At 50.8% G+C, this 27560-nt stretch overlaps 1 long non-coding RNA gene across 2 annotated transcripts in view; it reads right to left on the bottom strand.

Annotated features, from left to right (window-relative positions):
• LOC142452944 (uncharacterized) overlaps positions 1-27560 on the bottom strand; it is a 97124-nt gene that overhangs the window by 13747 nt on the left and 55817 nt on the right. The window contains exon 1 of one of the 2 annotated variants that reach the window (XR_012785354.1): positions 1384-1440. The exons of the other annotated variant lie outside the window; for it this stretch is intronic. This is a non-coding gene — a long non-coding RNA (uncharacterized LOC142452944). Of the gene's footprint in view, positions 1-1383; positions 1441-27560 lie in introns of those variants that run through there. 2 annotated transcript variants of the gene reach the window in all.

Genomic DNA, 27560 nt, shown 5'->3' with positions numbered 1-27560 from the left:
CCTCCCAAACACACCCCCTCCACAAACCGACATCCCAGCTCAGCTCCACTGAATCCAACACCAAAGCTTGCGCTTGGCTCACACGGTTCTGCCCAAAACCAAACTGCCCACCTCCACCACTCCTGAAATGCTCAAGTCTCACCCCTTCACACACATTGTGGGTGTCAAGAAGCAGTGGAGGGTCACCCAGCAGTGGCACCAACGTCCCATACTTAGGGGTCTGGTCCTCAGTTTGCAGATGGGGAAGATGGCTCTTCTGATGCTGCCCGGAGGGGAGAATGGAGAATGGACACAATCTCACTGGCTCTCGGGCACACCACAGCAATTGATGCGCCAGACAGGTAAACTGAGTCCCCAAGTGGCTACCAAGTTAACTCATTAGCTCGTGCTCTGCTTGACCGGAGGAGCCAACCCCAGTGAGAGGGCTGCTTGATCAAACACGCCTCCGGCGCCTACACACACGGAGGGGTGGTCAGCAGTGACGAGTCGAGAAAAGCACAGGCCCGTGGGGACAAGAGCCCACTGGATTGATGGACCATGCAGACCTCCGCCTCCACGACCCCGAGACCAGGAGGACCAGAGGGTGCCCAGCCACCACTGCTACGGACCGCTCTGCCTGGGATCGCAGCGCCGGGTCCTCAGATGGGGAGGAAAATGTAGAACAACATTCAAAATCACTTAAGAAACAAAACAAAGCAACAAAGCGGGCTTCCGGGCCTGATAGCTAGAGACTGACGAAATCCCGGAGACTGCAGCCCTCAGACGCCCTTCAAGCCAGGAACTGCATTCACCCCTGGATCAGCTTTCAGCCCAACAATAGACAGGTCTATAAGGTCAACTAAGAATACCAAGGACATGTGCACGCTTACAACAATCAACCACATAGGCCAAAGGGCAGCCTCTGCCCTGCTGCACACGCGGACCGGCAGGAAGCAATGGGGAAGAAGGCCCAGGGAAACGGGAAACACGGGGAGGAAACGGGGAGAGCGCAGTGACACGGTGGGGGCGGCCACCAAGAAGCATCCAGTGGGAAAGTCGTGTGCTCTTGCCCCCAAGTCCCAGTGAAACAGTTAAAAATAAATGACGCATTACAGGGCTTGGGGTCCAGCAGGGCCGCCGCTTACCCCGGGGCTTTGGACGCCCTATCTCGACTTGACTTCCTCGTCTGTGGAATGGGGCTCCTAACTCCTAGGCCTGGCTGTTCCCTCCACTTGGAAACCACTCCTCCCTTGGTGCCTTTCTTGTATTCCCCAGGCTGCTCAGTTTTTCCTGTTCAGAGCGGCTTTTCCTGATCTTCCTGGATCAAAGGGGGAACCACCCCCTTCCCGCTCAGCTCCCCCTTGCCCATCTTCAGGGCCTGCCCAGTGGGAAGTGCTTGCTCACCTATAGCCGCATGAAGCTCATCTGCTCATAAGACTGGTCCAGTGGAATGTGTTTGCCACTGTGCTCTCGGAAACGAAGACCAAGAACACATACCTCTGTCCAGGGGGTGGATCCTGACTCATCACCCCCCTAGGGGACCGCATACAAGTCGAATGATGTGACTTTTTATTGTGGGGTGGGGGAACGTTTACAGGGCACTTTCTGGTTCCTGGTTCGTCTCATTCCTTGCAATCTTCTCAGTGCAACCCATTTCCCACTTCTGTTTCCTGCCTCTATTCTGCCTTTTTCCCAACCCTTCTGAACAAAATCCTGGGGTGAATGCTGCCCTCTTGATCCTAATAGTCAGTTGTTGGAGAGCAAGTGTGTGCCTCAGTCGGGTTACCGTCTCTCTCATCATCCTGTCTATTGTTGGGCTGAGGAGCGGAGTGGTAAAGGTTGGCAGTTCTAAACCACTCGGTGGGTAGTTGGGGGTGGAGATGAGCCTTTCTTCTGCCGTCAGGAGTCACAGTCGCAGAAACCCACAGGGGCAGTTCTACCCTGACCTCCAGGGTCACCAAGAGCCAGAACTGACTTGATGGCACTGAGTTGTTTTGTTGGCTGACAACTGAGCCACAGGGAAGAAAGATCTCAGGTCCAGACCTGAAGGGTGACTGCGGGCCACGGTCTCTTGTGGCTCCATCAGTCTCTCGGGGTGTAGCGTTTTATCTTTCCCCTTCTCTATTTAGGACCTTCCAATGAGGATCCCTTTCAGAGCAGATGGCAGCAGTGGCCTGGCACCATCTAGTTCTTCTGGTCTCAGAGTGGGGACGTGGTCCATCAGTTCACAGTAATCATGGTTTCTGTGTGTCTCTGGCTTTCTTTCTCTGGATGGGGTGAGATCAATGGTTGTACCTTAGATGGCTGCTTACGTGCTTTTCAGAACAATCCCCCTCCCCAAGCACCACAGCCGGACAGGCTCTGAGTGTACCATGTGATGTAGGTGGTCATCTTCAGGGAGGCCGACTGCGACGGCTTCGTCCCATGGGACAGCTAGCTGGTGGATCCAAACGGCTGACCTTCCAGGGGCAGCCCAGCACTTTAACCCCGGCCCTCCCACGGCTGGCTCCGAAGGAACACCCAGACTCCACAAATGTAAAACCTTCCTAAGAGAGTCTCCCACGGAAGTCTGCAATATGCCGGCCACCCAGGAATGCTCAGGGAGAGTTGGGGACCATGGAGGCCTCACAGTTTCACTGGGCAGACACAGAAACCCTGGAGAAGGACACCTGCTTCCCCCGCCAGGTGTGTCTGCGTCGCCTTCTCCCAGGGAGGGCTTGACGATGTGGCCTGAGCTGTATTTTGAGTGGGAAATGGCCAAGTGAGGAGGAGAGAGGGAAGCAGGAGGGACAAGTGAGGCCGTGGCTTGCTTGGTGTGTGGTTCCGCCATGCCAGCAGGATGAACCTGAGGTGGGAGGGTGGCAGGAGTGGGGGGTGGGGGGGTTCGAAGGCAGAGCCCATCAGTAAAGGGCTTGAGGCCGCAGGGCAGAGTTCAAGCTGTATATGAAAGGAGAGCCATAAAAGAGAGGGCTTTAATCTAGACAAGAAAGAACCTGAGTAGTCAGGCATCTGGGCATGAGGTTGCCAAAAGTAAGAAGCCACTAAATAGCGACCAACAACAACAAAGCAGAAAGTCGATAACAGGTTCTTGCCCAAACCTAGTGAGCCGTTCCCAGGGCAGCTTATATAAAAGAAATACAGAAGAAATGAGAGCGAGGGGGAGCGAGTACCGGACTGTGACAGAGGGGCGGCCCGGATGATACTCAAGTTTCTGGCTTTGGGACTTCAATGGAAGCGTATTTCTATTTCCTCTGATAGGGTTAAAATGGGGGAACAGATCCGGGGGGAAACTTTGAGGTCCCCAAGAAGTGGAGGGAAGCCCTCTAGCAGGTGGATCTAATACACAAGTGACATTTACCAGGTATTTACCTTACCTTGTACTCCTCAGGCTCGTGGCAATACTAGTAGTACTGTTAGGTAGCTAGATGGAAGGACGGGGGGGCTGTCCCTTCCAGGCCGGCTAAGGCTCCGGAGAGGAGCTTGGAAAGAAACCAGGCAACCCTTGAACACTAGGACCCCCCAGGCCCAGGAAAATCCAAGCCCTCGGACACGCCCACCTTGGGCACCAGCAAATGACATCACACAGCTGGACCCAACTCAGCTATGAGGTCAACCAATACCTCCAGCCATGCCCCCCCAGCCAGGGGGGGGCGGCGGCAGCGAATAAAGGCAGGGAGCACGCCCCAGCATGCTCTCTTGGCACCCCACTTGGCCTGCCGCCAATGTCTTCTGCTCTGCCCTTGCTGGGGGACATGCTGTCTGGAGGGCCTCTGAGTGAGGGGCCTGCACTTGCCTGCCTGCCCCCTCAGGGCCCACATGGGCTTGACCTCTCGGCCTCTGGGGAGTCCCCAGTTTCCACCCCTGTGGGTGTTTCTTTCCCATTGGTGGTTCCTGCCCAGTTGTGAGCCTCCCCCCCCACAACCACAACACACACATGCAGCTTGGCACGCTTTCCAGAAATAGTGCGCCGTGCCCTTTTGAGACCGTAAAACCTGGACCTTTTCCCGTCCTTCATAAAAACTGACCTGAGTGACAAAATGCGCCTCAGCGGGCGAAGCCAAGGACCGAGGTACGACCCGCTCCAGAAACCTAACCATATGACTGTCCCATTTCATGGGTGAGAACACTGAAACTAAGGATTACCATGATTTGTACGGCCCGTTAGCAGCCCTGGGACTCGGTCAAGTGAGGTCACACCCACCAGCCGCACGGAGGGAACAGATGAGACTCCACGTAGGGTCCCCATGAGCCAGGCGGACGGACACAGTGGCTGCCACCTTGAGCCAGGCCCAGCAGCCATTGTGAGGTCGGTGCAGGGCCAGCTCATGTCCCCTCTGTTGTGTGCATGGTCGCTGGGGGTCAGGACGGGCTGGATGGCACCGAACAACCACAACACGGGTCAGAATCTACTTGAGAGCTCTGGTGTCATCGTGGGGTACAGGTTGGGCTGCTAACCCCGTGGCCAGCTGTTCGAAACCACCAGCTGCTCCATGGAAGAAAGCTGAGGCTTTCTGCTCCCCGTACAGCCCGAGTCTCGGAAACTCAGAGGCAGCTCTACCCTGTCCTGTAGGGTTACGCTGAGTCAGAATTGACCTGTGGCCACGAGTTTGGTTTGCTTTGGGTTTGGGCATGTGTTTGTTTAAAAGGCCCACAGCTAAGTCCCCCTGCTACATCTGACAACCTACCTCTGCCCTTAACCTTGAAGCCAGGGGGCCTTGACAGCTCGCAGGCGGAGCAGTGGAGGCAGGGAGTGGAAAGGGCCCCTAGGGGCAGTGGCATTCCCAGAGCGTTTGGGGGGTAAGTGAAGAGGGAGAGGCTCCAAAGGAAACACAAGTCAGGCCAGAGGGTGGGACAGGAAGCCAAGAGAGTTCATGCTGGCTCAGCCACAACGCGGCCTCTCAGGGTCTGCAAGCTAGACCCCTCCGCAGCCTCGGCAGAGTCCCCACGACTACCGGCCGGCGCCCTCCCACCCCACGTACGCATTGCATTCTTCCTTTAGAAATGTTAATAGAGGCCAGGGGTTAAGGTTCGGCCTTCCTGGGGCTTCGGCAGCCTTTGTGTTTCACTAAGTCCGTTTGCATATCTTTGCTCTGACCCATTATGCATCGATTTTATAGTTTACATCTGAGTGGAACAATCTTAATTTCAATTTCTGGGAAGAGTCCTTCAGGCTGGCCTCCCGTGGACTACCGCATAATAAATGAGCTGGGCCTCTAGACTCACGCCCCAAAACAAACCACACTCACCGCATGGAGTCCTTCCCAGGGCTCATCAACCCGACAGGGCAGAACTGCCCCTGTGCGTCCATCCCACTCCCCCCTCCCACCGGTGCAATTCTTTATGGGAGTAAAGGACTGGTCTTTCTCTCCAGGAGTGGCTGGTGGTTTCGAACTGCTGACCTTTCGGTTAGCAACCAACTCCTACGAATCACTAGGCCCACTGCAGGGCTCCTGGCCAAGATGACAGCAGGCCCTGCTGTCCAACGCTGGCTGGTTTTGTCTCACCTCGGCGTTGCTCCCTGTGAAATGGGGAGAAGATACATGACACCAGAGAACCTGCCCTGGCTCTGCTTCGGTCTCCCCGACTTTCCTGCCTTTGACAGTATAAAGCCGCCGCGACATTTTTCAACGGCTCACTTCCATGGGAAAAAATTGGGGCTTTCTGCCTTTTACAGACATTGTGGCGGAAGTGTCAGGCTGTAACTCAACAGGTTGGCGGTTCAAAACCACCAGGTGCTCCTCTGGAGAGAGACGGGGTTTTCTACTTGCATCAACAGTGACACTCTTGGAAAATCAACGGGGCAGCTCTACCCTGCCCTATAGGCTGGCTAGGAGACGGTATGGATTTGATGGCAGAGAGTCTGCTTTGGTTTGGCTTTCCCAAGTTTTACTGTGCCCATTAAAGGTGACAGGAGCCCAGGTGGCATGATGATTACGAGATGGGCTGCTAACAGCAAGGTCAGCAGTTCAAAGCCACCAGCCGCCCTGGGAGAAAGCCGAGGCTTTCTACTTCTGTAAAAAGTCACTCTGGAGCAGGCAGGCCCTGTCTTACTGGGTTGCTATGGAGTCGGCAATGGAGACGAGGGCAGCAGGTTTGGTGAGATGCTACAGGTGGTCCATCGCGCATGCCCTGCTGTTAGGCCTATCCATTGACTGCTCGGCAAGAGTAGTCGGGAACTGTGACAGCGCTTCTAGTCCCCAGCCTCAATGTCAGAAGCTTAGTTGTGGGGCCCAGGCTCTGCGTGCATCCCTGTTCCCCGGGAGACCTGGGAACAGCCAAGGGCGGAGGACCACAAGACCTAGTCAGGGATCGCTCCCCTCCCCTGGTCGCACCGGTTGCACCTCCTTAGGGAATTTATCCAGGCCCATCCACAAACAAAGGGGCCCTGGGGGTGCACTGGTTGAACTCCTGACTCTTAAATAGCCAGCAGTGGTGTTTGGTGGCCTCCGGTCTGGCCGGTTCTGACCCTGTGTAAAACACAGTGACACACTGCCGGTCCTGGGGCAGCGGCCTCACGACTGTTATTGAGTCCACTGAGTCCACTTATCTTGTGGAGGGTCTTCCTCCTTGCTGACCCTCCCCGTTACCAAGGAGCCCTGGTGGGCTACACTCTGAGCTGCTGCCCCCAGGCTCAGCGGTTCGAATGTCCCAGCTGCTGACTGGCAGTCGCAGGAGCCCTTAGGGGCTAGTCTATTCCGCGCTGTGAGGTCGCTGAGAGTCCACGTCAAGGAGCCGGCAGTGCATTGAGTCTGTGTTTCCTGAGAACAGGTCCAAGGTTCGTGAGACATACGGAACGGGGCAGCTGCTCCACCCCAGAGACCCGTGGCGTGGGGGGGGGTCTGCTTCTATACAGATGCACAGCCTTGGAGACCGGAGATGTTCCCTTCCGTCACGTGGCATCTCCGCCAGTGGGATCAGGCTCGATGGGCAGGAAATGTCGGCGGTGAACTGTCTCTAGGAGGAAAAACTGTCCTTCCCAGTGGCTGAGAATTCTCGCAGGGCCACCTCGCTCCTGGACTGGTTGTGGCGAGTCCCAAAGCAGTCATCGATTGAGTCATGTTTAGTCATTATAATAATTTCGTGGTCAGAGGGAGAGCTCAAGCTTTCTAATTTATTCATATATTCACTCATTTGCAGTGCACCCCCCCCCACCTTAAGCCCTCGAGAGCATGGATAATCGAGAATTCATACAAATCCAGGGGTCTGTCTGTCTGGAAGAAATGGACAGAGAAACAGCACAAACTCACTCATGTCTCCTCTAGTTATCAATCAACTGCCCTGCCTTTCCCAATAATACCAGCAGCAGTGGCTGCATGCAAATATCGTGTGGTTGGCATGGTTCCAAGTGCCCTGTGAGAAGTCCTTCCATCTTCACGTTCACCTCCCGTCACGTCATGGATGAGGTGACCAGAGGTGACAGGGCCTGCCAGGGTCACACAGCTAGGAAGTGGCGGGGTCAGGACATAAACAGATCTCTGGATCCAGGATCCAGCTTTCCTGACGATGCCAAAGAGACTGGAGCTGGGCAGGCCCTGGCAGCCCGATGGTAAGACTTTACCCAAGAGAAAAGCCTGCTGCACTTCCAGGCCTGGTGAGGAGTCAGCAAGAAGAGGGGGTGAGCCCCAGGGAAACCAGACGGGGGATGTGGTGGGGGGGTCACTACTGACCACAGGCTGCAGGCTTCCTGGATTCCCTGGCAGAGGAATGAATGACCCGAAAGGGAAATTCCTCCAGGAAAAGAAAGCATTTTTGAGGTTTTTAAGCCCTCCCCCACCCCCCCATCTCTGATGTCAAACCCATGGTTTCATTGATGTGTCAGAGGACTGCCTGTCACCTTCCACTCCCAAGCAGTGATGTCACCAAGGCTGCACAGGTCTGCGAGGCCTCCAGGCAGCCCAGCTCCCAGCCCCTGGAAGCTGACTGCAGGCCAGCTCCTTACCTGCCCTGATCTGATTGGAGAAAAGTCACTGGAAGTAGATCCCATCGCACATCTCCCTCTCCGTGACCCAAGAAAGAAGCATTCGTGATTCCAGGACCCCTTCGCTCCCATCTCCCGTGAGCATTTCGAAGCCCCCTAGTATGTGCTCCGAATGAGTCAATCGGTCAGTCAGGGGAGTAAGTCACACACAAATGCTGGCTGAGCTCTGCTCAATGAAGCCTTTGGAATCAAGAACCCCTGGGCCGGAGGCCTATCGTTCAGGACAGAGCCATGCTGGAGCAAGGGTCAAGCGCTCAGCTAACCCCAAAGACCTGGTGCTTGTCTCCCGTAAAGAGTCTAACCTCACACCCTGTTCCGTAGGGCCGCCAGGCTCTGCAGCGGACTCACACAGACCACCACCAACCGCTTAAGCAAGCCTCGGTTTTTCTATCTAAAAACGGAGACATTGGTCTTCCAGCCACAAGTGTGAAGGGAGGACGAGATGACATGAAAGGGGCAAAGCTTTTGGTATACGGAGGGTGCCCGCCCAACGTCCTGCCACCGTCAGAAGCTAGAAATCCAACAGGAATACCCCTCACCCCACCCCTCCCACCACTGGTCCAGTGAGAGGGGAGATGGAATAACCAATACAATAGGATGACTGCCTGCGGGAAGACCCCATTCCCAAGGCTAGGGCCCGGGGAGGAAGAAGCAGCCAACTGCTTAGCTGGGGCAGGGCGGGTGCGGCCAGGAAGTTCTTGCAGAAGTCTCAAATGCAGCACTTCCGGGCCATCATCACCTGCACACAGTCACCTGGGGAACTGGCTCTGTAGTGCTGGGCGCGGCCCAGATTCGGTATTTCTTACCAGCCCCCACAGCTGTGGCTGGCCTAGTGGACACGTAGCTGCGGGGTGGGGCTCTCTACCTCCCTGTAGCTTGCACCTGCCCTCGCTCACAGACTGCCTTGCTATCCTGTGTGTCCACTCTAGGGCCATCCGCCCGCTGCCATCGAGTGGCTCTGTCTGGACTCATAGCGACTCCAATACCAGCATTAAAGTGATGGCAGCGGGGCTGGTGAATGCTGCTGCCAGACCCCAGACCCCAGCCACCCCCTGAGGAGTCAGTCCAATGTCCCTTCTCATCCTCATCCGTCAGCCTGATGCCGCTGGTCATTTGTTTGCCTCTCCCCCAGTGAGAAGTAATGCGTTCCTGTTAAAAGGTCATGGAGTTATGGAAAAGGACTCTCCACTGTGAATCTTTCATTCATGTCAGCCATCTCCAAACCATCTCCAGTGGTAAGAGACGGCAAGTGGTCCTGGGAAAGATTTAAGATTTTGTGCTGGTTGGACACGAATAATAATACTATTAATGAAGAGGATACTTCACTGCGCACAATGGGGTACGAGGTTTCACCAGTGCAAAGACCATGTCCAATCACTGCAGCAGAAACACACGACAGGTCCTAAGGCCTTCCGGTTCCTAGCTGAAAAACTCGGGAGGTGGCCCCAGAGCTGAACACAATCCTAATACGTATAGGACATTTCCAACAGGAAGCTGGAAAGCTAAAATAAACTTTTCTAAACTGTCGATAAGAAAATAATCTCCAACGACTCATGCTAGAAGAATTCTGCATGGTATTTCTCTCTCCTCTGTGAAAAATGCTGTAAAATCATCATCGCCACATGGAGAGGCGGTCCAAGAGGATGCCGCCAGAAGGCCTAAGGAGAGGGTATTAGAGAGGAAAGTGGGGTGTCAGAGTGCGTACTCGCTGGGCTGCTGACAGAAGCCAGCAGCGGGAAACCATCGCAGACCCACAGGACAGAGAAGAGGCTTTCTCCTCCCGTAAAGAATTTCAGTCTCAGAAACCCACAGGGCCAGTTCTACCCTGTCCTCCTGGGTCACTGTGAGTCGGAATCGACTCAGTGAAGTAGGTGAGTGTGGGTCACTTTTCTGGATTCTCTGATGATTGGATTGTGATGGTTTCCGCTTTACATATTTTCTTGGCATTTATTAAAAAAATTTTTTTCAAGACCATTTTTTTGTTGGAGCTCAGACAGACAGACATCCAACCATCCCACGGAGCAGCATTGTACAATGGCTACACTCCCTTCTGGAACTCCTGAACATCAGCTCCCTTTGACCCCGCACCCCCGGATAGTTTGTGATTTCAATTCAGTATCTACACAGATACCCCCTCCATACCTAACTCTGTACCAGACGGGGCATTGCTGATCTTAAAGGAGCCTCGAATCCAGTTGGTGACCACTCGCTGAGCTCCAGGACCGGGACTGATTGAAGATGGCTTCACTGTGAGGGGGGATGATTTACAGAGCACACCATCGGTTTCCACTCCGCGGCTCGGACGCATTTTATTCTTGGCCATTGACGGCAATTCCCACAATGTAACCTACCTCACCCCACTTCCTCCAGCGTTTCCGGTTTCTCTTCCTCCTCCTGTCCCAAACCATCCCGAACTTTGTCCACAAGGAAGGGCTGCTCTCCGGGCCTCACACGATTGGCTCCGCTCAGGTGTGTGCGCCTTGTTGGCGTTATTGTTCCTCACAGCGACCTGTCACTCGGCTGAAAATGGAGCCCCGGGGCGGGTTCGATTCCACCCCTGACAGTGACTAGGGGTCCCAGCCATCTCTGGGGTCCACCGTCTCGAGCCGACCAGGAACCCTGGTCCTATTTTATGATGAGTTCTGTTTCACGGGTCTCTCCCACAACCTTCTAATAGTATCTCTTTCCAGGCCAACGGTCCGCGGTCTCCGGGCACCGTTTAACGCCTTCCGATCTCCGTATGGCTTGTGAGGACTGCGACTGGCACGGTCCATGAGCCCACTGGACGCACAGGGCACACAGTTCAATGCCACCGCTCACGAGGTTCTCCTCGTGCAACCGCTGCGTCCTTGTCTCTGCCCCGTCAGCGCGAGCGCACTGTCCCTCAAGGGCCTGGCTAATGCGCCCAGTGGCTGCCGTCCCTTTGCCCGCACACACACAGGCCTTTAAAGAGCGTCAGCTCCCAGCACACATGCCTTACTCGTTAAGCAGAACCGCCACGCCACTTCGCTTTGAGAGGACTTCAAGGGGTTATTTTCCAGGGAGGGTTTGAAGGTGCAGCTCTTGGGGGGGGCGAGCGCTGCAGTTTCCTCAAACTTTCTTTAAACCAGAAAACCAAAACCCCTGCCGTGGCACCCAAAAGGATGGACAGACAGAGTAGGTTTCCCCAGGCTCTACACTGTCAGGAGGCAGACAGCCTCATCTTTCTCCCCAGGAGAGTGGCCGGGAAGGTGGGGGTGGGAGGGGGTTGTGAGCAGCTCAGTGTGAGGCCCCCTATGTCGTCATCATCATCATCATCATCGTCATCATCATTGCCAGGGCTTGGTGTTTTTCCTTTAAAGGTTCCCTCCTCCCCCTACGACACCCCCTCCCCCCTAAGACTGTACAAGCCTTAGTGTCTTGATCTGCCCGGGGTGTTCCTGAAAGCAGGTGCGGTTTGGTCTGAAGCTGGCGGGGAATCACGGGCCACCACTGGCTGGCTGCGTGGCCCAAGACAAGTGACTCCCCCTCCCTGAATTTCAGCTTTCGACAGAACAAGTCTATCTACTGGGTAGACTTGTCTTGCCGATTCAGTGCGATATTCTTTGGAGAGGGTCTATTATTATAAGGCCATTTCAATGACCTTGTGGCCAAGAGACAGTTGAGGCAGTGCGAGGTTAATCTGAGGTCACGGGCGCTGAGGGGCTGTCCTGCAGAGAGAATCAGGATTTCAAGTGCATATGAACAAACTCACTTCCTCTCCACCTCCTCCCACCCCCCTTTCAAGACAGGAAATAAAATGCAAACGTGGATCTAACCCATCAGTCATCCCCACACCCCTCCCGCACCCCCTAACAGTACTGGGAGGATGGAGCAAGGGCAGCGTGGGGAAGAAGTCCTGAATCACATGAACTGGAGAAATAAATCCTTACTGGTTTTGTACCCTACTTTTCCCCCACCCATTCCAGCAGCCCTGCAAACGCGTGCCAATTGTGTCCTGAGCACCCTGATTTCGTTCCCACGGAGACCCTATCTGGTAAGGACTTCTCATTGACATTTGCACAGAAATGGGGGCTCCGAGAGGGGCAGGCCCTGACCTGGAGAGGGGCCCAGTCTGAAGACCTCTGTGGTGGTCACCTAATCTGGTGTCAATTTAAGGATGAAGAGTGAAGGGGTGGAGTCTAGGCTGTCAATCTGGAGCTAGCCAATGAGACTTCAGTGTGGGCATGGCCTTCTCCTGAGAATTCTGGTTCTTCCTTCTTGGAGGCGGAAGACACCTCTCTGCTACTCCCTGGGAGACCTTGCAGAAGACAAGCCACATGAACACAACCAGACCTCAGAAGCCGGAGAAGCCACAGAGAGACCCCTGCCAGCGCTGAGATGCTTACAACGCCACTGGATCCAAAGACTCTCTACCCACTGGCTTGTGATCATCCTGCATCTGGCTTCATTGCATGCGTTTCATGAGTCTGGAGAGGACTTTATGGATAGCCTTGGACTGGACTGGGTTGGGATGTTTTCTCCATGTTCAATTGCTCTTCTTATACACATGTGTGTCCATGGATTTGTTTCTCTAATCTGCCCATCAGACCTGTTTGTCTAATGCACCAGGCCAGGCTACCTCCCAGTCAACGGTGCTCTCTGTACAATGAACCTGGACATTAAGTGTGTGCTGGGGTGGGGAGGGGCCTAACAGACCCTTATAGTTCGTCTTCAAAGTCTAGTGCTAGCCCCAGCCAAGTCAAATGGCTCCTGCTTTCTCCAAACCTGTCCTGCTGATTCGGGCTTTTGCTTCCGATGCTCACAGCAACGCTCCAAACTACATCTCTTCGCAGCTCTAGGAGCCACAGGGGCGGGTGTCAGAAGGCCCCCTGCCTCTAACCTGCTTGAGTCCCTGTCAGTTGATTGCTCTGTGACCTGGTTTGCCACTATTTTAGAAACAAGAGAGCTCCAGGATCCTCTGCAGCCTCAAGGCCATAACACAGGTAACTGATGAGACTTTGAGTAGATCTTCAGGCTTCTCCATGGAGACGGCTCGGGGCGGATGAGAACTTTCAGCCTTTTGACTAGTAGCCAGAGAATCCACTGTGTGTCCCACCCAGGGCCTCCACACAGTATCCTAAGGGGCTTCCAAAAGTTCAGGATGGAATGGGAAAATGACAGATCCCCTACCCCGCTACAAACCTTTCAAAGCCCCCTCGGTACATGGCGGTTAATGAGACGTGGGTGCTGGTTCTGAAGCTGAACTCTCCCAGGCCCTGACTCTGGCCCTGGCTCCTGAAGCTTCCCTTTCCTCCTCTGTGAAAGCATGGTTGTTCTCCTATCCATAGTCCCTGTCAGGTGAGGGCAAAAGACAGGAACGGGACAATGCCCTGCATCATGCGAAGGACCTAGTGCAGTGGTTCTCAACCTGTGGGTCGCCACCCCTTTGGGGGGGGTGTGGCAAACAACCCTTTCACAGGGGTCGCCTAAGACCATCAAAAAACAGATATTTCCAATGGTCTTAGGAACCAAGGCACGGCTCCTCTATCCGTCTCTAGGCGGGTCCGCCCACATGCAGACGCCCACATACAAGTACGGACAGGCATGAAGACCGTTACCCATGCTACACCATGCTTCAAGACAAAATTGCATTCTTTTGTTCTTAGAAATAAATATTTCACAATATTGAGTGACATATTGTTTTTGTGATCAATCACTATGCTCTAATGATGTTCAATTTCTAACCATGAAAATACATCCTGCCTATCTGATATTGACATGACGATGCATCATAGTGGCAAAAGGACAGTGATGAAATAGCAAAGAACATAATGTTATGGTTGGGGGGCCCTACCCCATGAGGCGCTGTATAAAGGGTGGCGGCGTGAGGAAGGTGGAGAACCGCTGTCCTAGGAAAATAAGGTGGTCATAGTTCAATACCGTCCACGGTGCCCTCACGCTGCCCTGTCTGTCTTCACCAAGCACCCGAGTAGGTAACCTTGTGGGGAAAATGACTCAGAGAATGGGGGACAGGGCAAAGGGATAGGGGACGTACAGGCAAGGAGACCACAGACGGCTGCACCCCACTTAACCGGGAGCAGGCACTGTCTTGCCCTCCGCCCACCCCTGCGTCTCTGGGCAACGTCAATGCGGTGGTCGGCTGGATGGGGTTAGAGAACACGGAAAGATCCAAAGGAGAAAGGACAGCTCGCGCTAAGATGCACCCCCATCTTCTATTTCAGTAGGCAAAGCCGGACCCCTGAGTTGCGTGCGGCATTGAGACTTCTCCCACCCCTTTTTGGTCCCTTCCCTTCTTGATACACCCTCCTCAAGAATAGTCCCTCATGTGGTGGTGACCCCACCAACCATAACATTATTGTCGTTGCTACTTCATCACTGTCATTTTGCTACTGTGATGAACCGGGAGACCCCTGTGAAAGGGTCATTCGACCCCCCCCACCCCCCAAAGGGGTCATGACCCACAGGTTGAGAACCGCTGCTCTACGGAATGGTTGAGCCAAATGTTCCGTCGTGGTACCCAGGCAAAGAAGGTAGTTGTTCACGGGGGCACTCAGCCACACGTTCCCTACCCTCCTCTCTCTCCTGACTCCCCACCGTCCTGGAGGCTCCTGAAGAGAAGAGACCAGCTTTGCGCCCGAGAAGGTTGCATGCAGGCCTCTAAGACCCAGGGCCCGCAGAGTGAACTGGGAGGGAGCGAAGCGGCACTAACACCACCATTAGCCAATGAGCCGGGATGTCCCACAGCGCCACCAGGCGCTTCCATCCCAGGAGCCAGATGCCATGTGTCTGGTTGGCGACTCGTAAGCGTTGGGTCATTGTTTGGGGACATCTAAGACACAACTTCTACCAACTCCACTCTTATGATGACAACGGGCTACACGATCCTACCATCAATGATTTTTCCAATACCATGACCTCCAACCCCCACCCCCCCACCCCATCTCCTTCCCCTCCTACCATGGTAATGTTGGTCTTTGTACACCGCTTGTCTTGTTCTGTTTGGCTTGTTTTTTTGAAATATAAGAAAGGTCACACAATGTTTGCCCTTTTGTGATTACCCTGTTGCACTGGGCGCAACGTCCTCGAACTCTCGAAGCTTCCCTCCCTCCTCTGTAAAACGGCGGCTGTACTTCTTTGGCAGTTCCCATCTTACAGGGTGGTGCCGGTAAGCCTTAGGAACTGCCAAGTGCTGGGTGTCCTGCGAAGGACTCCATGAAAGAAGGCCGCACGGCCATTATGGCCATTACTGGCCATGGTGCCCTCCGCCTCTGGGTGGTTCTGGGGCTGCTGCGATGAAAACTGGTGGGCAGTCTAAGGGTGACGGCGGAGCAGCGTGACAGATGCAATTCATGTCACCGCACTCCCTATGGGAAGGCCGCAGAGCGGTCGGGGTTGTGGAATACATATTACTGACCACAATACTTCTTTTTAAAAGGGAAAGGCGTTGTTAAAGGTTAAAAACAAAAACCAACCTTACAATGATCATGCCCTGGTCAACGAATACAATGGGATTTAAAAAGTTTTTTGGGGAAAAAATCACCGATCTCTTAATTCAATTTCCTCTCATATTGTCCTCCTGTCCCATCACCCACCCCCACTGACCCCCAGCCCTCAATGAAGCCATATCCATTCACCCCACTGTGAAGGGCGACATCAACATGGTGCTAACCCTCCCCCCCCCAACAGAAACAACCGGAGGCTGCTGGGGCCACTTGAGTCACACAGAAAAACAAAGTCGGGGCTCAGTGTCCCATGAGTTGGTGTGTGCCAACTGAGGCCGATGGAAACTTCACCAGCTGTGTGGCGAGAGCTCCCAGTGGAGGGTCCCCAGTCCCCTGCGTGACCACTCAACAAGAACCCTGCTTGGCTGGGTCACACAGAGGCAGCACCTGCTGGACCACACAGCGTTACAGTTCAGTTCCCAGCTTAGTGCTCCCTCTGGGTAAGGCTGCACTATTATCAGCCGAAGAGAAATGGGGGTGGGGGGTGCCACTCTGGTATTTCTCTTGAGCTTAACTGTCATCTCCCCCCTGCTTCTTCATCCCTCCAAGCACATCATGTTTTGCAAAGGGTATACATGCATGACCTTGTGTAAGAAAAGAGATGATCATGATTTACATGTGCACACTGCATAACTGTCCCAGAGTGCTTGCCCCCACTAATGGAGCCACGTCTTCACAACAACACCAGGAGCTGTGGACACTCACAAGGAGACACAGGGGCCATGCCTGGGGAGACAGGACACCTTCATGGGTACCTCAGGCCTGGAACCATCCCCTCAGCCTCCCAGATTCCAAAACAAACCTGGCGAGTCAGTCCCCAGGGGTCTTCACTCTTGGGGAGGGTTCAAGGTGATCAGCACCCCTAGACAACTAGACCATCCAGACTGCCGCGGGTGAACTGGTAGTAGGGTGCAGAGGTCTGGGCAGACAAGACAGAGATGCCTGGGGTCTGGTGCGGCCAAGTTCCCTCCCTGAAGACTGTTCCTTAGGGGACCAGAAAGGTGGGCAAGCGAGGCCGTTCTCCGAGAGAGATTGTCAAAGGGACATGGACCCAAGTGGGGATGCCTGGGCCAGGCCACCTCTCCCTTAATGACCTCTGTTCTTTTGTTTTTCCCCCGCTTCTTAGGTCTCCGGGATGAACTGCCCTTTCTCCACAGATATGTCAACTTTCCAGTTGGGTAGCAATTAGGCCGCAGGCCTTCTTGTCCACAAGCGAGTCTGCCTCCTCAAAACCACCGTGCCACCGCTCCATCCAGTCCGCTGGGGTGACGTGGGTTACTTACCTCTCAGGAGCTGGGCCTTCTTTTGTCCCAACTCTCACGGAGATGAAGTGAGGGCCTCCTGGTCAGATCATCCTTTGGACAGGAGGACAGCTGTGATGAGGAGACTGTCTTTTGTATGTGACACAGGAAAGCAGACGGGAAGAGCCAGCCCTGATCGCCCCCACCTGCTCCGTGCTCCACACTCCAGAACTCCTCCATCAAGACCCTTCAGAAGGGGCTGGACCTCCAGAACCTTCCTTAAATGCCCTGCTGCCAGGGACACCCAACGGCCATCTGGTAGCTGCACGGGCAAGGCTGTGTTTCCTGTTTGTGCGCAGTCCCCCATCCAGAGGCTCCTGTCTGCACAACGACTCACTGACGGGATGGGTCTGACACCGCACGGGGGACTCAAAGGGGACCACAGAGTCCTCTCCTTCGGCTGACCCAAATGACTTGCCACCCAGTTCCCAGAAACTTACACCTGAAAAACAAATGAAACACCCCCACCCCTGCTTGTAGAGAACAAGGAATAAATAAGGCCATGGCTCCTTCGGATTCTTAAGGAAAACATCTAGAGGCCACATGAAGCTGGTTTTACCGAGGATGGATCTCCTGAACACTGGATCGGAAGGGAGAGCTCAGGGGGAAAAAGGACGGTGCTTTAAATAAAGTGGGGTCCGTTTAATTTTTTTTTTAATAAAAGCTCGCTATGTATCGCATGACAGTAGCGTGGGCTGACAGGCCTCAGACTCCCTCCCTGCAAATGGTCCACACAGCCCTGGCCCGAACGTCTTACAGGAAGAGGAATTCACAAACGCCAAAAGGCTCTTAGGCCGTGGCCGCAACAACAGGCTCTAGGTGAGCAGCCCTTGTGCGATGGTGCAGGCCAGGCAGTGCTGCTTCGTGCTGCTGTGCTCAGGCTCCCGCTGCACCGAGGAACCGATCGACGCACCTGACAACCACCACCTCCTGATACCCACCACCAGCCCAGTGGTTGGGGATGCCTGCTCACGCTCACATATGCTCTGCAGCTTACTTTTCCCGTTTGGTAGGCATCCTGGTTTTTAACCCTATCACGCTTGAATTTTTAACTTCAGGAAATTTGTTTGTTCTTACTCTTTACTTTCGTAGTTACCAATGTATATATTAATATATGCATTTAATTAAATGTTATGAAAACGTCCCACTCGGCGTCATAGGGTTAAATACGACTGCATTTCCTAGAGCACTTTTAGGTTAAGAAGAGGGATTAATCTGGGCAGAAGGCACAAGGACCCTCTGCTCTCACACCCCCTGCAGACTGTTTCGTGTGTCCTTTAGTTTAACAACGGCCAAATAAGCATGTAGCTGAACGTCGCTATGAGCTCCATTGTAACGTGAGCAAATCCAGGGGCATGACGTGTGTCCCTCAGCAGTCACGTGCTGCTGCCTATACCAGGTGCCATGGAGTCGTTAGGTTGCAGTGAGCCACCAAGTCGGCCCAACTCAATGCAACCCAATGGACAGCAGGGTGAACCTTCCGCGCATGCCCAGTGCACGACTGTGGTCCCTGTGTGTGCTGACAGCCCTGGTAGCATGGGAGTTATACAAGGGACGTCTCACCACGAGGTCAGCAGTTCAAAACTCCCAGCCAGCTGTTCTGCAAGTAAGAAAGACAAAGCTTTCCATTCTTCTGTAAAGAGCGACAGTCTCAGGATCCCACGGGGGTCCCCATTCTACCCTGTCCTATAGATGGGGTCACTTTGAATCAGAAGCTACTTGATGGCAGTGGGTGTGGGTGTTTGTGTATTTTGAGTGTCTAATCCGCCTAGGAATATCGTCAGGTCCTAGACTGCACAGGATCCTGTTTTCATTGGCTGATTTTTCAGTAAGAGACGGCCAGGCCTTTTCTCCTCACCTGTCTTGTTAGAAAGTGCTGCTAAAACCTGTTTGCCCCCGGGAGATCTTCCGGTCTTTGAAATACTAGTGGCACGGCTTCCCAGCATCAAAGCAACATACAAGCTGCCACACCACAGCACATGGACAGAGAGGGAGTGAATTATAAAAGTAGTCATGCCATCAGAGTCCAAAAAATGGACACAATAACCCTGACTATCAGTGGACTGAAATCAGGCATTAAAAGACTGAAGCTGGCAGACTGGCTTAGAAAACACAACCTATCAATCTGCTGCCTACAGGAGACACATCTCAAGACTACAGACAAAAAATAGGCTGAGACTCAAAGGCTGGAGAAAAGCATACCAAGAAAACAGCAATCAAAAGAAGGAGTTGCAAACCCAATCTTGGATAAAATTGACCTCAAAGTGCAAACCATAAAAAGAGATGAGGAGGAACACTACATATAATGCTAAAGGGAATGGTAGACAAGGAACCAGTAAGCATTTTAAACATATATTCCCTGAACAAGAGGCCGGCGGAATACGTCAACCAAACACTCCAAAAGATGAAAAAAGAAATCACAGGCTCAACAATTATAGTGGGTGACTTCAATACACTGCTCTCTGAGAAAGATGGATCACAGGGAAAGAAATTCAACAAGGAGGCTAGAGATCTAAACGCTACAGTGAGACAATTTGACCTGAGAGATATTCACAGAACTCTTCATTCAAATACAAAATAAATTCACATTCTTTTCAATCCCGCATGGCACATGTTCGAAGATAGACTACATGCTGGACACAAGGCAAATCTACATCAATTTAAGCACATTGCTATCATACATACCACTCTCTGAACACTGTGCCATAAAGAAGGGAAAGAAACCAAGAGGAGAGAACCGATCTCGGAGATCTATGTGTAACCTCCTCTCTGGGAGATGGGCAATGGGGAGGCGGGTGAGGGGAGACGCCGGGGAGTGTAAGATAAGATATAATAATTATTTATAAACTATCAAGGGACCAGGGGTGGGATCGGGGAGGGAAGGGGATGGGGGAAAAAAGAGGGAAACCGAGCTGATTCCAGGAACCCAAGTGGAAGGTGAATTATGAGAATGATGAGTGCAACGAATGTATAAGGGTGCTTTGCTCAATTGATGTATGTACAGACTGTGATAAGAGCCTTATGAGCCCCAATAAAAAGATTTAAAAAAAAAAGAAACCAAGAGGAAAAAATTGGAGAATGAATAACTCTCTACTGAAAAAGGAGTGTGTACTGGCCCAGATCAGAGATGAAATTAGGAAATTTCTAGAAACCAACAAGAATGAGAACACGACGTACCAAAACTTATGGGACACAGCAAAGGCAGTTATCAGAGGAAGTTTCATAGCAATACATGCACACCTGAGAAAGGAAGAGAGACTCATGATTGATATGCTAACACAAAGTTTACAACAACTAAAGCACAGTCAGCAGGACAATCCTACTAATAGCAAAAGAAAATAAACAATAAAAATCAGGCCTGAGATTCAGGAGAGGGGAAATAAGAAAACTATGGGGAAAATTAACACTGCTAAAAGTTGGCTCTTTGAAAGGATAAATGGAATCGACAGACCGCTGGCAAACCTAACCAAAGAAAGGAGGGAACAAATTTTAATAGCAAGAATGAGGGATGAGAGAGGGGACTTTACAACAGACCCTAATGAAATCAAAAGTATAATTACACAGTACTGCGAAGGATTGTACTCCAATGAATTAACAACTTGGAGGACATGGACAAATTCTTGGAAAAACAATCCCTCCCTAGACTATCCCCAAAGGATGTCAAGAATCTCAACAGACCCATAGCAATGGAAGAAATAGACAAGGTTATCAAGGGATTACCAACCAAAAAATCCCCTGGACCAGACGGTTTCACAGGAGAATTGTACCAAGCATTCAGGGAAGAACTGACACCAATCCTACACAAACTCTTCCAGAACACAGAAAAAGACGGCAAACTTCCAAACTCCTTCTATGAAGCTAGTATAACTCTGATACCAAAACCACAAGAATTGAGAACTACGACCAATAACCCTAATGAACATCAATGCAAAAATCCTTAACAAAGTACTGGCCAAGAGAATACAAAAGTAGACAATAATTCACCACGACCAAATGGGACTCATACCAGGGATTCAGGGATGGTTCAACAAACAAAAGTCCATTAGTATCACTGATATGAAAAATTATAAAAATGAAATGACATAATATTGATAGGTGCGAAAAAAGCACTCAACAACATCCAACACCAATTCCCGTTTAAGACACTCAAGAAGATAGGCATGCAAAGAAAAGATATCAAAGGTATTTGCATGGGAAGGAAGAGGTGAAACTATCGTTATTTGCAGATTATATGATTTTATATATGGAAAAAGCTCTACAAGGGGAGTACTGGAAGCAATAGAGGAGTTTGGCAGAGTGGCAGGATGCAAGATCAACAAACAGAAGTCCATTGGACTGTTATACACATCAGATAAGACCACAGAAGAGGAGATCAAAAGGTGGTACCCTGCACAATACCCAGCACAAATTGAAATACCTAGGGATACAGTTGACTAAAAGAACAAAAGATCTCTACGAGGAAAACTACAGAACACTATTACAAGAAACCACGAGCGACCTCAACAAATGGAGGAATAACCCATGCTCGTGGATTGGAAGGCTCAATATAGTAAAGATGTCAGTTCTGCCCAAGGCACTATATAAGTTTAATGCAATCCTGATACAATTATCCTCATCTTTCTTCAAAGAAATGGAAAAACTGATTACCAATTTCATATGGAGAAGGAAGAAGCCCAGAATTAGCAGAGAACTCCCCAAGAAGAAGGACACAGTGGGAGGGCTTGCTTTACCTGACTTTAGCACATACTACACAGCCACAGTTGTCAAAACCGCAATGACAGATACTCAGACCAATGGAAAAGAACTGAAACCCCAGAAATAAAGTAAGTCAGCATACAGACAAATGATCCTTGAAAAGGTCCCAAAAAATATCCAATGGGAAGCAGATGCCTTCTTCAACAAGGGGTAAATGTTTTGGACAGGGTTCTCTAGAGAGACAAACCAGATTGCTAGTAATTATATATAAATATATTTATAAAGATAGATATATAATACAAGAAATGAACCATTAAATTATATACAGATAGATAATACAAGAAATTAACAGTTAAATTATAAAGCAGTGAGACACTAGCAGTCCCTTAAGGCTTGAGAGCCGTCAGTTACCAGTCCCTTTCTGTAGAGAGAGCTGGGCTATATATACCCAGGCAGCAAACAGCAAGGCAGGTCCCCAACTGTCATCAACTGTCAGTCCCCAGCTCCAGAGACGAACATTCCAATGGTGTGGGCTTAAAGGGACCTCAAATTACAGCGACACAGTCCACAGGGTAGGCATCCCACAGGTAGTGTACCCCTTTAAACTGAGGCACAGAACAAGCAAGGCGAGGCTCACCGAGCCATTTATCCCTCTGCCCTTCAGTTAATCCTACTTGTGTTTATCGGCCAGGCTGGCACAATAAACTATCGCAGGGTGCTGGAAAAAAATGGATATCTACCTGCAGAAAAATGAAGCAAGACTCTTATCTAACTCCATGCACAAGAATAAACTCAAGGTGGATCACAAACCTCTAGGTAAACCTCCAAACTATTAAGGCCATCAATCAGGGAATTGGGACCAACCCGAGAACTTTGGTACAGAGAATACACAGGCTATCAGAAATAGGGAAGGACACAAACACAGAGGAGGCACAAATTGACAAGTGGGATATACTGAAGATAAAACACCTGTGGACTGGGAAAACATCTTTAGCAATGACACATCACACAAAGGCCTTATTACTAAAATCTACAAATACTCTGCCAGCTTCCAAAAAGAAAAAAACTAATTGCCCACTGAGGAGGTGGGCCAAGGAAGGACCTGAACAGAAGTTTCACAGGGGCAGAAATCTGAATGGTCAAAAACATGAGAAAATGTTCCCGATCATTAACCATAAAATAAATGCAAATTAAAACAACTATGAGATACCACCTGACACCCTCAAAGATAGCCCAATTCAAAAAGTCAGAAAGCAACAAATGTTGGGAGGGCTATGGCAAGATAGGAATTCTCATCCACTGCTGGTGGACCTGTAGGTATGTACAGCCACTATGGAAATCAATCTGGTGATCTCTAAAACAGATGAAAATCGAGTTACAATACGACCCATCAATCCCCTACTGGGCATATACCCAGAAGAGGCAAGAAATAAACCAAGCCCAGACATCTGTGTTTCAATGTTCATCGCAGCACAGTTCACAATCGCAAGGAGTTGGAAACAACCCAAATTTCCATCAACAGATGAATGGATTAAAAAACTGTGGTATATACCTACAATGGAGTACTACGCATCGCTAAAAAGCAGTGATGAACGTATGAAGTACATGGCGGCATGGGAAGAACTTAGTAATTATGCTAAGCAAAGTAAGCCAAGCACAAAGGATAGATAAAACATGAGTCCGCTGAGGTAAGCTTTAAAAATATATATATATAAGGGGCATATAGAGCTTCTGTATATAAACATTCCTGGGGTGAGGTCCAGGTAGTATGGCAGGGGCCAGACGGAATCCAGGGATACATATGGCAGCCAACTAAAAAGGGGTGGTGGTGGAAAGAAATGGGTAGCGGGGTCACAAGGCACTGACCCACCCAAGGAAAGGATATTTTTTATATCTCCACTGGGCAAGAGGGGCTAGACTTCAACCTGATACTCCAAGATGTGAACACAACATACCAGCATGAAACAGGAAGCCAGTAGAGAGGTCTGAAGAGCCAGTCCCAATCCCAACTATGTGGACACCTGCCCCTACCCCCAGCAAAATTTATTTCAGAGGACAGCACTGAATCTGCAGCTCCGGGAGAGGGACATGTCTGATAAGAGCACGTGGGAGCAAATGAAGTGGGAGGAAGAGAGAGTGGAACACATCCTGGTCCACCAAGCCTTGAGGATGATATTCCCGCTCAGAGCAGCCAATCCGCAGAGAGGACTGTATGGCCAGCCCCACTATGAGACACCACATCCCTCACTGACCCATAGCCCTATGGGGGACAACACTGGAGACACAGTGTGGGAACTGCACCCCTTCTGATCCCACCACACCAAGGCAAAACACTAAGGGCATACAATAAAACAGCAAGGGTAGCAGAGCAAGGAAGTCCCGAGGGAGTACCAAAAATAGACTTTGGGGCCGGGGTGTGGCATCCCATCAGACTCCACCAGAAAAACACTCCTAAAGGTCAACAAACAGACTGAACTATTTACAAGCTTTGCTCTTTTTTTGTCATTTTTTTGTTTTGTTTTCTTTTGTTGCTTTGTTTTGCTCTGCCTTGTTTTTGTGCATATGCTGATTTCTGCAGGTCTATCTAGCTAAGATAGGCAGGATAAACAATCTGGAGGAGAAACCAACAGGACTGATGGTTCCAGAGGGTCAGGGGAAGAGGGGAAGGTGGGGGAAAGGAAGTGGTGTTTACAAACCCAGGGACAAGGGTACAACAAGTGATCCAAAATAAGTGGTGAGGAGGGTGTAGGAGGCTTGGTAGGGCTTCATCAAGGGCAATGTAACCAATAGGAATGACTGAAACCCAAATGAAGGCTGAGCATTATAGTGGGTGTGTTAGTGGGTACATTAGAGAAATAAATTCACAGAAACCCATTATGTTTAAGAGAGAGTTTTATACAAAGGGTAAGTGCACATCAAGAAAACATTCCAACCACCAATCCACAAAGTCCTCCTCCATCTCACAAAACACACACTATGATGCCGACTGCAGGAGGAAAGCCCAGTCAGTGAGCGTGTAAGCATCTCAGCGCTGGCAGGGGTCTCCACACAGCTGCTCCAACACCCAGTACCGCATCAGAGTAGGTCCATGTGGCTTCTCCTTAGGGATGTCTTGCAGGAAGTGAGCCTTGCCGGCTGAAGCAGGGAACTGGCTAAGGCAGCTGAACCCTGGTCCGACCACCAGAAAGCAAGAGATCTGAGAAATTGAAAGGTGAGGCTCACTGAGCCCTTTAACTCTCTGCCCTTCAATTAACCCCCATGTGTTTATCAGCCAGGTTGACACAATAAACTTTAACTATCTCACTGGGACAAGAGGAAAGTAAAAGGAAACAGAGGAAAGAACTAGGAGGCAAAGGGCATTTACAGAGGTCTAAATACAGGCATGTATATATGTAAATATATTTATACACGATGATGGGGAAATAAATCTATGTGCATATATTTATAAGTTTAGTATTAAGGTAGCAGATGGACACTGGACCTCTACTCAAGCACTCCCTCAATGCAAGAATACTTTGTTCTATTAAACTGGCATTCCATGATGCTCACCTTCCTGAAAAAAATTGCTTAAGACAAATGGGTGCAAAAGCAAATGTGGTGAAGAAAGTTGATGGTGCCCGGCTATCAAAAGATAAAGCATCCAGGGTCTTAAAGGCTGAAGGTAAATAAGCGGCCACCTAGCTAAGAAGCAACAAAGCCCACGTGGAAGAAGCACACCAGCCTGTGTGATAACAAGGTATCGAAGCGACCAGGTATCAGGCATCAAAGAACAAAAAAATCCTATCATTGTGAATGAGGGGGAGTGCGGAGTGGGGACCCAAAGCCCATCTGTAGGCAAGTAGACATCCCCTTATGGAAGGGTGAAGAGGAGGAGACGAGCCAGTCAGGGTGCAGTGTAGCAACAATGAAACATACAACTTTCCTCTAGTTCTTAAATGCGTCCCTACACTATCATGATCCCAATTCTACCTTACAAATCCGGCTAGACCAGAGGATGTGCACTGGTACAGACAGGAACTGGAAACACGGGGATTCCCGGACTGATTATCCCTTCAGGACCAGCAGTGAGAGTGGTGATACTGGGAGGGTGGAGGGTGAGTGGGTTGGAAAGGGGGAATCAATTACAAGGATCTACATGTGACCTCCTCCCTGGGTGACAGACAACAGAAAAGTGGGTGAAGGGAGATATCGGACAGTGTAAGACATGACAAAATAATAATTTATAAATTATCCCTAGGGAGGGAAGGGGCAGGGAGGGAGGGGAAAAATGAGGAGCTAATACCAAGGATTCAAGTAGAAAGCAAATGCTTTGAGAATGATGAGGGCAACAATGGGCAAATGTCCTTGACACAATGGATGGATGTATGGATTGTGATAAGAGTTGTATGAGCCCACAATAAAATGAGTAAAATAAAAGAGTAATCACGCACATTTTAACAATTTTGGAATTTTAATAATTTTGAAACGGTAGAAGAGAACACTGCTCACAGTCTTACCAATCAGGAAACCGTCTCTGTTAACATTTTTTTTTTTAATTATTTTTTATTTTTTAACAATTTATTGGGGCTCATACAATTCTTGTCACAGTTCATACATATACATACATCAATTGTATAAAGCACATCTGTACAGTCTTTGCCCTAATCATTTTTTTCTCTTTTCTTCTTTTACATTATATTAGGGGCTCATACAACTCTTATCACAATCCATACATATACATACATCAATTGTATAAAGCACACCCATACTCTGTTAACATTTTGATCATGCTTCACAAGGGGGTTATTTTGTTTTATAAAGATGAAGGTTTTTTTAATGCAAGAGTATTTTTAACTTGGCTCCAATTTTAGCTTCTTTGTAAATTTGGTTGGAGGAATTTGCTGTTTCATTAAGCTCAGGGTTGTCGGCATAGCCTAACACTCAGAATATCAGTGACTGCTCAAAACCCTCCACAGACTCTCCGCGTGTCAAGCAAATAATTTCCAAATGGCTTGGTTTGGCACTCAAGGTCCTCCCGGAGCTTCTCAAGACGGTCTTTATCTTTTGTTTCCATTTCCATACTCTGGCCCAAGTAGCCAACCTAGTATCCTAGCTATGGGGCCTCCACTGCCTGCACCCTTTCTGTATTTTTCCCATCCTCTGGGACTCTGTGGCACTGGTCGTTCCGGATGACCTGTCCACAGCAAACAAGCAGGGCGAAGGGTGGCCGCCTTCAACTTCCAAGGCACAACGTGGTTGTTTGTCATACAAGCAGTCATCTCCACCAACACGACCGTTCCAAGAGTCGCTTTTTCAGTTTCCCCACGAACTGTCCTCCCCCCCTCCCCCCAATACACACGAAAGGCCACGAGGAACCTGGGCCCGGAGAGAGGCCAGCTGACGGCAGAGCTAAAATGGACTCTGAGTTTCCTTCTTCCACCTACTGCCACCTCCGGCCCTGAGGTCCCCCACGTCCTACCATCACTTTCTCGGGGACAACATCTAGGGGCCACCTCCCACTCCTCTCTCCGCCACACACCCCATACCCACGCCGTCAGTGATCCAAACACGTGTCAGCATCTCCACAGGAACTCTGGAAGCCCCGGTACCTGTTCCTCGCCTGGGCTAAAGCAGTCGCCCGGCCTGGCCTTCCTGCCCGCAGTCTGGCTTCTCAGCACACTATTTCCAACCTACCCGTCAAAGGGCTCCTTTCAGAAGGTGACATTAAGAGCAGACCCTTACTTGCCTTCAGTGGATCCCACAGCCTGCCATTGCACTTAGAATTAAAACACAAAACCCAGCCCCTGGACATCTCTTTGGCCCCCTTTCTCACTACTCTGCCTTCGGTGGCTCCTTTACAGCCATTCTGGCCTCCTAAAGCCGGAAGTCAAATTCACTGTTGTCTAGTCATTCCTGACTCATGGCAACCCTGCAGGACAAGGTGGAAACAGGGTAGAACTAACTGCCTCTGTGGATTCCTGAGGCTGTAACTCTTCATGGGAGTAGCATGCGTCATCTTCTTCCTGGGAGCAGCTGGTGGCTTTGAACTGCTGACCTTGCACGGTTACCAGCCCGGCGCGTAACCACTGCGCTACCGGGGCTCCCTAAAGGTCCCTCCAACTCACAGACACCTTCGCGCCTGTC

Source organism: Tenrec ecaudatus, chromosome 7 (assembly GCF_050624435.1).
Source record: "Tenrec ecaudatus isolate mTenEca1 chromosome 7, mTenEca1.hap1, whole genome shotgun sequence".
Lineage (NCBI taxonomy): Eukaryota > Metazoa > Chordata > Mammalia > Afrosoricida > Tenrecidae > Tenrec > Tenrec ecaudatus.
This window is presented reverse-complemented; position numbering and strand designations above follow the sequence as displayed.